Consider the following 11,495-nt stretch of genomic DNA (forward strand, 5'->3'; position numbering starts at 1 on the left):
GAGTCCAGGACGAGTGACCCGACTCATAGCTCTTAAAGGGCCAGAGCTGGAGTTGGAACCCTCAGGGCCGTGAACCCTGGGCTCCTGGGGCTCCACCCTCGCAGGCCCTGGGATGTGTGCCCTGGAACCCTTGGGGGCCCCTGCGATGAAGGCCAGCCTGGCATGTCCCTCCCCTTCCCAGGACTAGGGACAAAGCAAGCAAGTGGGGGCTATGGGTCAGAGGAGGCAGAGGCCATGTGCCCCAGGACGGGGTGAATAGGCGGAGGGTGACTATCCATGGCTCTTGCTGCCCCTGCCCCTCCCAGGTGCCCATGTTATCGGCCCTGGTTGTCCTGCCCTGACTTTGCGTGCTGTGACACCTTTATTAATGATAGTAGCAATTGCTAACATTTTGGAGTCTTTGCTGTGCTCCATCTGCCTGGGTCATAGGCTTCTTCTGCTTTTAAATATTTACTTGGCTGCACTGGGTCTTAGTTGCGGCACATGGGAAATTCAATCTTCGTTGCGGCATGTGGGATCTAGTTCCCTGAGCAGGGATCGAACCTGGGCCTTCTGCACTGGGAGCGCAGAGTGTTCGCCACTGGACCACCAGGTATGTCCCATGGTGCTTCTTCTGGCTTAATGCTTTGTTCCTCTTGAATGTTCCCTGGCCCCTTCTGGTGGTCCCCTGATCTCACCATGCTCTGAACTTTGGACATCAGCAGCCCCACTGCTGGCAAGCCCTTTCTCTCTGCCTGCTGAGGTCTGATCACCTTTACAGGTCAGTGTAAGCGCCCCGTCCTCAGGGAGCACGCCCTGACCCCTACTTGGGTGGTTTCCTGCTTTACATGACAGATAATTAGACAGCCCTGTGGTCCCCTGCTGTAGGTCAGTATCTACAGTTCCATCAGGACCTTGGAGGACAAAGACTGGTGTCTAGGTCACTGTCGCATTCCCTGGCCCATATGAGTGCTCAGAAATTAATTGCTGGATGAACAAAGGGGTGAAAAATCCTGTTTGTTCCTTCTAACCACCCTGGAAGGAAAGTTTTGGCACCACCACCACAATCCCCATTTTACAGGAGAGGAGACTGAGGCTCAGAGAGGTGAACTCAGTTTCTCAAGATCACATAGGAGCTAAAGAATGAATTACTTTACTCAGAAATAGACCCTTCCTGTTGGCCAGGTGCTTCAGTCCCTCCCGCAGCCTCTGACCTTAAACCCAGGTCTCCCGCATTGCAGGCAAATTCTTTACCAGTTGAGCCACAAGGGAAGCCCCTGACCTTGGCAGATGCTTGGAAAATATTCGTGAAATTGGGCTGCACCAAATCCCTGAGCACTCCACTCTGCTCTGAAATGTTTGAGAGGTTCTCCCCCAGGAGTCCTGAGAAAATCTCGAATGTCAGCCTTTCCCCAAGGTCTCAGAGGAAGCAGAAGGTATGGTTTGCATCCTTCAGGACCAACCACTCTTCTGGAAGATTCAGAGTCTGTTGGTAGGGAGGACTTGAACCAGGGAGTCACTGGAGTCTTACCTTGGTGTGTGTGTGCGTGTGTGAGAGAGTGAGGAACACACGTGTAGTCACCAAAGCCAGTCCATTTATCAGCCAGAAGTGACTGCGTTTCAGACAATAAAGGTGGGCGTGTCTACCTTCCAATTTACCCACCCAAATGGAGCATAGCACGCCTTCCACAAGAACGGACGTGCGCAGAGCGCCTCCTGTGTGCTGGATGCTGTTCTATGGTTGTGATGTAGGCGGACCCAGATCCTGCCCACAGATCCAGCCACTGGGGAAGGACGAAACTGGAAGATACGGGCATTCCTTGTACTGTTTCTCTGATGTCACTGTTGTGAACATTTTTGCCAGTTTCTTCTAGTCTCTTCGCGATGTATATAGGTTTTAGCATGCTCAGTTTTCAAATGAGGTTCAGAGAGGTTAAGTGACTCATTCAAGGATGCACAGCTGGGACGTGGGAGAGCCGGGATTTGAACCTGTGTTAGTGTGCCTTGGTCTGGTTCCCTCATCAAAGCAGGTCATTAACAGATCAGCAGATACTAAGGACTTCTGCTTCCCAGCCCTGGTGGCCCTTTTCTGGGCATTCAGAGAAGCCAAAGATTCAGGGGGACAGATGGTGAAGTGCAGGAATCAGGCAGAGTGTTAAGCAAGGTTATTCTCAGAATACATTTGTGTGCTGTTTCAGACACCGCACTTCCGGACAAGCTATGCTGTCACTCAGACCCTGGTTCTGGCTCCAGCTCCACTGCAGGCTAACTTTGGTCCTTGGGCAAATGGCTTTTCCCCTGGGGGTCTCAGTTTCCTGATCAGTATAATGGGGATAATCAACATCCTTACCCCCAGCATCATTTGGGCACTGAATGAGCTTCAGGCATGAGACGTGCCTTGTCTAGGACACACACACAGTCATGCCGAATATATGGCAGCTCTTTCGTCTTGCTATTCCTGGAAGCCACGAGACAAATGACATCTTCCTGCAGTTTGACTTGAGAACATTTTGGGAACAGTTATTCAACTTACATAGGAATTAAAATCAATGCATTTCGAAACTTTAATTTTAAAGCAAAACAAGCATCTGTAAATGATGAAATAGACTGCAAAATCTATTTGAACTAAGAAAAATTTGAACTAAAACACATGACTTGAAACACACCTTTTTTTCGGTGATTTCCTGGACTCTGCCCCTCTCTCCTGGGGTGGGGGGTCCTGGCCCTGTTCCCTCAGGGGATCTGGGAAGGGCACCTTTGGGGAGACCTTGGGCTCCTCCTCCAGGGACAAAGCACTTTCACCTACCTGTGAGTGGGTCAGAGTGAACATTCCTATTCCATTTGTCAGAGGAGAAAACTGAGGCTTGGAGTGGGAAATGAATCACAAAGATTCAAGCTCTATTTGGGAAATCTGAAAGCCAGAAAGGTCACAGCATCCAGGAGAAAGATGGGGTCCTGGGGGCCTTAGTCTCCGGGATAGGTACCACCAAAGGGCGCTTTGATGGACAGGAGCCACTGCTCCCCAAGTCTCATGCACCCCAGTGCCTGGCCCTCAATAGGTGCTTGGCGGGGGCTTGCTGTGGCCTGGGGACACGGGGTGGGGGGCCCTCTTCTCGGGGATGACCATCTCTAGGCTAAAGCCTTCTTAACTTTGGGCTCTGGAGTCACGTCGACCTGACCTCCCACCTCCACTCCTCCACTACTGACCATGAATGTGATCTGGGACGAGGGCCTTTGCCTCTTGTGAAGCCTCAGTTTCTTCACCAGTGAAGTGGGCTGTTGGGGACCCTTCATCTCTCAGCATAAGGGCTGGTGCAGCCCCAGAGCTCAGCCAGTGGGGTGGTCTGGAGCTCAGGAAGGAACCTGAGGGAATATGTGGGATCAGGGGCCTCTGAACTGGGATCTGAGTGGCCTGAGCAGCCTCTCATTCCTGGGTTCCCTTGAGGGCTTCTCCTTTCTGCGTCCAGTCTTAGCCCGGGCCCCACTGCCTGGTTCCACTAGCCACTTGTCCCGTCCTGCCACAGCCGCAGTGAGACCCCTGATGTTCTCTGCCGATACCGGGACTGTTGGCATGCGAGTCCCTGGCTCCATGTGGTGCACTCATCACTTGCTGGGCTCAGCGCCTTCAACCTCTTCTTGCAGGCTGCAGCAGCAGCCCTGTGATGGAGGAAGAAACCACAGCTCAGAGAGGGGACTGCACAGACCGGGGTCACACATAGTGCGTGGACCCGTCCCCACAGTGGGAGAGACCCCAGCTTCTTCGGGGCCACAGTCAGGGTCCTCCAGGCCTGAGTTCAGGGTAGCGAAGAGCAGGTCTGGGAGCCTGGGGCCTGACTGGGCCCCTTCCTACCCGAACCCACTCTCTGTGGTCAGGGAACTGACATTTACTCCGGGTTCCTGAAGTCAGGGGGCCCCGGCGCTCTCCCCAGACCCACAGTGGGCCCTTTGGCAGACGAAGCAGCCCCAGGACTGCTCAGTCATCCTGCCACCCGGCACCCTGATCCCTCTTAGTGTGGAGGATGGGGGCGCCGTGAGCGGTTAAGGAGCAGGGGCCAGGAGCGGTCAGAGTTGGGTCAGTTCATGGGTGACTATGAACGTGGCTCCCTGCACACCCCAGGAGCCTGGGGCTCTGTCAGGGTCTCCGGAGTCCCGCGTGGAGGGCAGGGTGCAGGGCTGGTCGCTGCAACAGTGGCTCACGGCTCTGGTCTTTATCTTCCCAGGGCTGGCAGCCTGAGGCCCTGGGTCCTCCCCCTCGGCGAGCCTGCACAGAGGGTGCAGGGTGGCGAGGCAGGCGGGGGGTGCCCTGCGGTGGGCCATGGGCCCCCACCAGCCGGAGCTCAGCCAACGAGGGTGGAAATAGCCATGGGGGCTGGGCCGCTGCCCCCCACCCCGGAGGAGGCCTGAGCGGGCTGGGCTCTGGGAGACTGGCTCCTTCAGGGTGAGGGCGCGGGGCTCCTGGAGCGCCCGGGAGTGCTGGGCAGGAGGCCAGGCCTCCTTCCTGATGAAACTCAGGCCGGCCCTGGAGCCCAGCTCCCCCGCAGCTGGGCATTTATGGAAAATAGGCGCGGGGCGGGCTGGAGGGCGCCGGGTCCGCTCTGTGCCCAGCCCGGCAGAGGCACGACCGATCCCACCACAGGGCAGTAGTAGTGGGAGGGGCATGTTACCTCTCCCCTAGCGGCGGCTCTGCTGGAGGGTCCGTGTCACGGATGAGCCTGCCTGCCGCCCCTGGCCAAGCTCACCAGGTTGTCTGCTCCAGGACGGGTGCCCACCCTGCAGTCTCCTCTCAGCCCCCTCCTGGTGTTCCCCCTTGGGACCTCCTGCCTGGGGGCCTGTGAGCTTCCATGGTCATTGACTCGTGGAGGCGTGGAGGTCTCAGGAGCCCCCCGCCCCTCCCCCCGCCCCAGGGGGGAAGCCACAGGTGGCCCCAGGTAGGGGGCAGCCAGGATTCATCTGCTCCTCCCTGGAGCACCAGTGTGTATCCATGGGGTCTATGTGGGCTCACCCCAGGGCCTGTATGTGACCCATGGGTCTGGGACAGCTCGGGTGGGGAGTGATCGGGGCTCGGGGAGCTTGTGGCTCCTGGGGGATCAGAGAGAGCCTCGCTTACACCGCCCTCGTGCGTGTGGCCGGCCCCTACCGGTGGGAAACCTCGGAGGCCTTACTGAACGCTCTTTCTTGTCTTCCCATCCCCCTGGTGCCACCCTTCACACTTAGCACAGCAGGTGACGCTGCCGTGAGCAGCAGGAGGGGCAGGAAAACTGAGGCCCAGACCTGGGAAGTGACAGGTCACGCAGGAAGAGAGCTGCGGAGCCCTGAAATCCACAGTGTCCCAAGACCACCATCCTCCCTGTGGGCGACTGCCCCTTGAGGGAGGGCGGGGATCTCTGGCCCTGAGCTGGGGGGGGCCAGGCGACAGCAGGGCAGGAGGCTGCATCCTGGCCCATTAGTACATTCCCTCCCTTCTCTGAAGAAGCTTTGCTGGGAGGGGAGGGACGTGACCAAATTAGGGCTGCCGGGTGGGGCCCAGATGGGAGGATGGGAAGAGGCTGGCACAGCCCTGGGCTGGGGTTGGGGGGCTCCGGGCCAGCCCTGGATGGTGGGGGTGTTCTTGGGTTCTTCAGGGAGCCAGGATGGGTGGGACTGCCTGGTAAGGCGAGAAGAAGGGGTGCTCACAGGTTGGGGACCCAGGAGGGGAGGTCTGGTCTGGGATGGGGGTGCATTTGGACTGTGTGGTCCGTGAGGGGTCTCTGGGCTATCAAGAGGAGCCAGAAGTCTGGAGGGGGGGGTGCGGGGTGCATGTGCTGCCCCCTGGAGAGCACAGAGGAGGGCTCTGGGTGGGGACTTGGAGAACCCCAATATCTGGAGACCGAGCAAAGAAGGAGAGCCCCGGGGCTTGGGGGGGAGCTTTGGGGCGAGGTGCACTTCTGGAAGGAGCAGGATCCGTGATGTCAGAGGGTGGGATTCTGTGATGAGGGGTTGCGGGTGGCCAGGTCCAAACGGTCCCCACGTTCTCTTTTTGTGTGAATCAAACTGGAGGTTCTCTTTTTGTGTGAATCAAAACGGAGGCCCCTTTGCTGATGGGTTTTCCTTCAGCCACCGTGGGGGCGGGGGGAGGCATGACTGATATTCTTGCAGCCTTTGTCCCTGCAGATGGAAAGGGACCCCCGCAGAACGGCCCCCCCAGGGAGGCTGCCCACAGGGGGTCCTCCAAGTGCCTCTGTGGGGGTTGCAGCCCCTGCTGTCTGTTCCCACCGTGTTTGAGCTGAGCTTCCATCAGGAGAGAGGTATTTTGCTTTAGAGAAATAAAAATCAGACTCAACATTTATCCTGGGCTCCAGGGACTGGTCTCATGTTCTTTCCCAGCAGACAGAGCTGTGGGCAAGGGAGGAGAAGTGCCTGGGAACACGGCTCTGGGCGTGGGAGGGGAGCAGACCCCCACCACAGCCGGGGTGAAGACTGGGTTGGGGGGCAGGGGCTAGGCCCCGCCTCCCACGCTGAGCCCCCAGCAGGTCCGCTCTAGCTCCGCTGCCCTGGTGCTCAGGGCAGGTCAGTGGGAGGGAGTCCCAGCTGTCCTCTAAGCTGGGAATTTTCTATCTAGCCCTCAAGGAACCCTCCAGATAGCTCTGCCTGCTAGGTTTCTGTATCCATCCTTCAGATGAGGACCCTGAGGCTCAAAGAGGATAAGTCACTTGTTTTGGAGCCAGCCAGTATACCAGCAGTCAAGACAAGCTGCTGACCCAGAGCCTCTCCAAGTTTGGGCTGCGTGGTCTTAAATACTGGTTTCCCTAATGAGCCTGGGTGCCTGGAGGCGGGAGCGAGCTGGGGAAAGGCAGCTTGTTTTCAAAACTGGCCGGAGCCAGTCGTAATCGTGAAGGTAAACACGTTGTGAGAACCATGTTTTAGGACATGTTCCCAACCCAGCCAAGTGGTTTGGTGACCATGTGGGAATCAACAGGGTCTATTCTCTGCCTCCCACGTCGGGACACTGGGCTTTGAGGGTGATGAGGGTGATGCTAGGAGAAGCGTTTGGCCACTGGGGACTTAGCATCCATCTGGGAAAATGATGGGGGGGGGGGGAGGGCTTCTAATGAGCCGTCGCTGGGTGCCAGACGTCGCACCGAACACTCTAACTTCATCCCCCTTCTCTCAGAGAGAGACTGTGATTTGTCCCATTGGTGGCTCAGACTGCCACCTCCAGTGCAGGAGATCCGGATTTGATCCCTGGGTCAGGAAGATCCCTGGAGAAGGGAATGGCTACCCACTCCCGTATTCTTGCTTGGAAAATTTCAAGGACAGAGGAGCCTGGCAGGCTACAGTCTATGGGGTTGCAAAGAGTCAGACACGAGTAAGCAACTAACACTTTAACATTCTCAGATGAGCAAACCAAGGCTCAGAGATGTGAGTTCATTCACCCAGGGGTAAACGGCCAGAGCCTTCTCTGCGGTCTGCCTTATTTTTCTAATGTCCTGTAACCCCTTCTCCCTGGCTTGGCCCTGTAGGCAGTGCCCTGTCTGACCCTCTGTTATATAGTTGATGGGAAGACAAGACTCCATTTAAACTGTGCTTCCCACCCACGAAGGGGGTTCCCAAAGAAGGGGCTTCCTAGAAAAGGGACATCCCAGCTGGGACTTGAAAGGTGTTGTAGGGGTTACCCAGGTGACAGAGGCAAGGGCAAGGGTTCCAGGCAGAAGGAGCAGCCGGTGCAAAGGCCTGGAGGTGGGACCAATTAGAGAAGCTTGAGGGCATCACAGGACTGGGGCGGGCAGGGGCCGGGGGTTGGTCACCCTGAAAATGACCTTCATGCATCCTGGGCCCTGAGCCCTGAGCACGGACCTGGGACCTGCCGAGTCCGTGGTGGACGCATGTTAATTTCACCCTTGAATGGAGACTCGGAGGGATGGAGGGATGGAACCAAGCAGGGAGCCTGAGCCTGGGAATGTCACTCTAGTGTCTGGGCAACGGGTGAAGACAGAGGGACCCCATAACCGTCCCCTCGCCCCCTCCTCCCTCCTAGTGCCTGCGGTCCTTGGAGCTGCTGGGGGCGTGTTCCCCCAGCAGGACCTTCAGCTCTTCTGGCGCTGTGAGGGGGTGCACACAGGCAGTGGGCTGATGAGGCCAAAGCTTCCCCCCACCATTTTATCTTGAAAGCTCAAGAGCAGCTCTGGGGCCGTGAGCACCTGTGTGTCCGTCGTCTCGATGCGCCAGCTGTCAGCATTTTGCCACATTTGCTTCCTGTCTCTTTCTAAATGTGTGTGTGTGTATTTCTGAACCTCTCGAGGGAGGCTGCAGGCACCCTGATTGTCACCCCTAAATCCTTCAGGGCACATCCCAAGGAAAGAGGACATGGTCCCACGCCACCTCCGTGCCGTAGCTGCTCCTAATGGAATGAGCCGTGAGTCCATCCGGGCATCTGAGTGCCTGCCTGTGGGCAGCTTCCCCCACCACCCCCATCACATCTCTCACATCCATAGTCGTTGTGGTTCAGGTGCTCAGTCGCGTCCGACTCTTTGTGACCCCGGGGACTTCATCACACCAAGGTTCCTTGTCCTTCACTATCTCCTGGAGTTTGCTCAAACTCAGATTCGTTGAGTCGGTGATGCCATCCAGCCATCTCATCCTCTGTCATCCCCTCCTCCTCCTGCCGTCAGTTTTTCCCAGCATCAGGGTCTTTTATAATGAGTCAACTCTGCATCAGGGGGCCAAAGGATTGGAGCTTCAGCTTCAGCATCAGTCCTTCCAATATTCAGGACTGATTTCCTTTAGGATGACCTGGTTGGATCTCCTTGTAGTCCAAGGGACTCTCAAGAGCCTTCCCCAACACCACAATTCAAAAGCATCAACTCTGGCGCTCAACTTTCTTTATAGTCCAACTCTCACATCCGTACATGACTACTGGAAAAACCATAGCTTTGACTAGATGGACCTTTGTCAGCGAAGTGATGTTGCCACTTTTTAACATACTGTCTAGGTTAGTCATAGCTTTTCTTCCAAGGAGCAAGCGTCTTTTAATTTCATGGCTGCAGTCTCCGTATGCAGTGATTTTGGAGCCCAAGAAAAGAAAATCTGCCAGTTTCCACTTTTTCTCCTATTTGCCATAAAGTGATGGGACCAGATGCCATGATCTTCATTTTTTGAATGTTGCATTTTAAGCCAGCTTTTTCACTCTCCTCTTTCACCTTCGTCAAGAGGCTCTTTAGTTCCTCTTTGCTTTCTCCTGTGAGGGTGGTGTCATCTGCACCCAGGGTAGCTGGTCTTTGACTCCAGATTCAGGACCCAAGCCAGGCATTTCGAGCTGCATTTGATGGCCTTGTCTCTTTAGTCTTTTTTTTTTTTTTAAATCTGGAACAATCCCCCGCCTCATTTTCTACCTTTTTGCGCTGGCGTTTAAGTATCCTGGACAGTTGTCTTGTCGAATGTCCCACGTTCTGCGTTTGTCTGGTTGTATCTTCATGATTAGACTGGGAGCTGGAATTTGGAGGCAGGCCTGCCTGACCTTTGTGGAGCGGGGGCAGGTGGCCAAGACCCTCTGAGATCTGCCTGCTGCTCGCCCCACCTCCAACAGACCCCAGGGCTATAGGCAGTGAAGCAGTGGCAGCTGCCGGGCCTGGCATGGGACCAGGGGATACCTGTTTCCTGGCTAATTAGCTGCGTAAAGCAGGGGTAAGGCCTGTCTCCCCCTTCCCAGCTCACAGCCTGCAGAGCTTGGCTACCTGCTGACCACTCTGTGCTCTGTTTTGGGGGCCTTTGTAATGGGGAAGGGGCAGCCAACTGTGCCTGTGTCTTGAGGGCTTATTGGGTACGGGGGCTGGTGAAGGGCACGGGGGAGGAGGTGGAGGCTGAGAGGCCCTGGGATGGGGGTGCTGCTGGGGGATGGGGCAGGGGGCATGGTCAAGAGAGGGTCGAGACTTCTGAGCTGGAAGATTCCAGGGAAGTCTCCTCCTTTGACCTTGAAAGGGGGCCTTGCCTAAGGTCAGCAGTGGACCAGCACCCCAGCGCTTGCTACCCTGCTCCTCCTGTTTATATTATATGATGCCAAGGTCACACAAGGTCACACAGCTCACTGGATGACTCGAAGTAGGGGTGGGGGCGTCCACTTGGGCATCCGTCCTGGGCTCAGAAGGCACAGTCCTGGCCCCTGGCCCCACACCCACCTCAGGTAACTCAGCCAAGTAAGCAGGTCTGTCTGAGCCTCAGTCTCCTCATTGGGAAAACAGGATCACACCTATCTATGGGATTTTATGCCTATGAAGAGCACCAAGCACTTTAACCTTCACAACTAGCCCATTTGACAGATGAGGAAACTGAGGCTCAGGACACACAGCTAGTAAGCTGCGGAGCTAGGTTTAAACTCGGGCTGTCCATTCTGGCTCCAGAGTATGAGCCCCTAAGCTCCTGGCTACGCTATGGTGGATCTCCTGTGTCTCCAGGTTGAATATTTAAGGATCAGTCCCTTGTCTCCTGCTGCCCTTCTCTACCAAGTATGGTGGTGCGGGTAGGGCTGCCCAGTCTCTGTTAGGCCAGAGAAGGTTTCCCTTGCCACCCTCCTGCCTGATTCCCTTCCCACTCTCTTGTTTAGTCACTCGGTCACGTCAGACCCTTTGCGACCCTGTGAACTGCAGCACTCCAGGCTCCCCTGTCCTTCACTGTCTCCTGGAGTTTGCTCAGCCTCATGTCCACTGAGTTGATGATGTCATCCAACCATCTCGTCCTCTGTCGTCCCCTTCTCTCCTGCCCTCAATCTTTCCCAGCATCAGGGTCTTTTCTAATGAGTTGGCTCTTCACATCAGGTGGCCAAAGTATTGGGGCTTCAGCTTCAGCGTCAGTCCTTCCAGTGAATATTCAAGGTTGATTTCCTTTAGGATGAACTGGTTTGATCTCCTTCCTGTCCAAGAGACTCTCTACCCTCTGCCAAAACTCTCCTGGAAAATTGCATTCTTTTACACCAGGTCTGGCTGTTCCTGGTAACCTACAACTCTCACCATTCCCTTGCTGCCTCTGTCTCTTTTTAAATTGGAGTGTAATTGCTTTACAATGCTACGTTGGTTTCTGCTGCGCAACATTGGGAATTAGCTGTTTGTGTCCATATATCCCCTCCTCCTTGACCTCCCTCCCCGACCCCATCCCATCCCTCTAGGTCGTCACAGAGCCTTGAGCTGAGCTCCCTGTGTTATATGTGCGGCAGCTTCCCACTAGCTGTCTGTTTGACACACGGTCGTGGATATGTGCTAACGCTGCTCTCTCGGTTCGTCCCTCCCTTTCCTTCCCTGTGTCAAGTCTGTTCTCTACTGTCTGCATCTCTATTCCTGCCCTGTAAATAGGTTCCCCAGCGCCATTTCTCTGGATTCCACATGTGTGTGTTAATATATGACATTTGTTTTCCTGACTCTGTATGACAGACTCAGCGTTGTGCCCATGGACAGGGCATCTCCTCCAGCCTCTTGTGGGAGGAGAGTGCCGACAAGGGGGGCTTGGCGGAGTCTTGCCACCTGCCCTAGGAGTCTAACTACCAGGGTCCG

Source organism: Oryx dammah, unplaced genomic scaffold, assembly GCF_014754425.2.
Source record: "Oryx dammah isolate SB20612 unplaced genomic scaffold, SCBI_Odam_1.1 HiC_scaffold_25, whole genome shotgun sequence".
Taxonomy (NCBI): Eukaryota; Metazoa; Chordata; class Mammalia; order Artiodactyla; family Bovidae; genus Oryx; species Oryx dammah.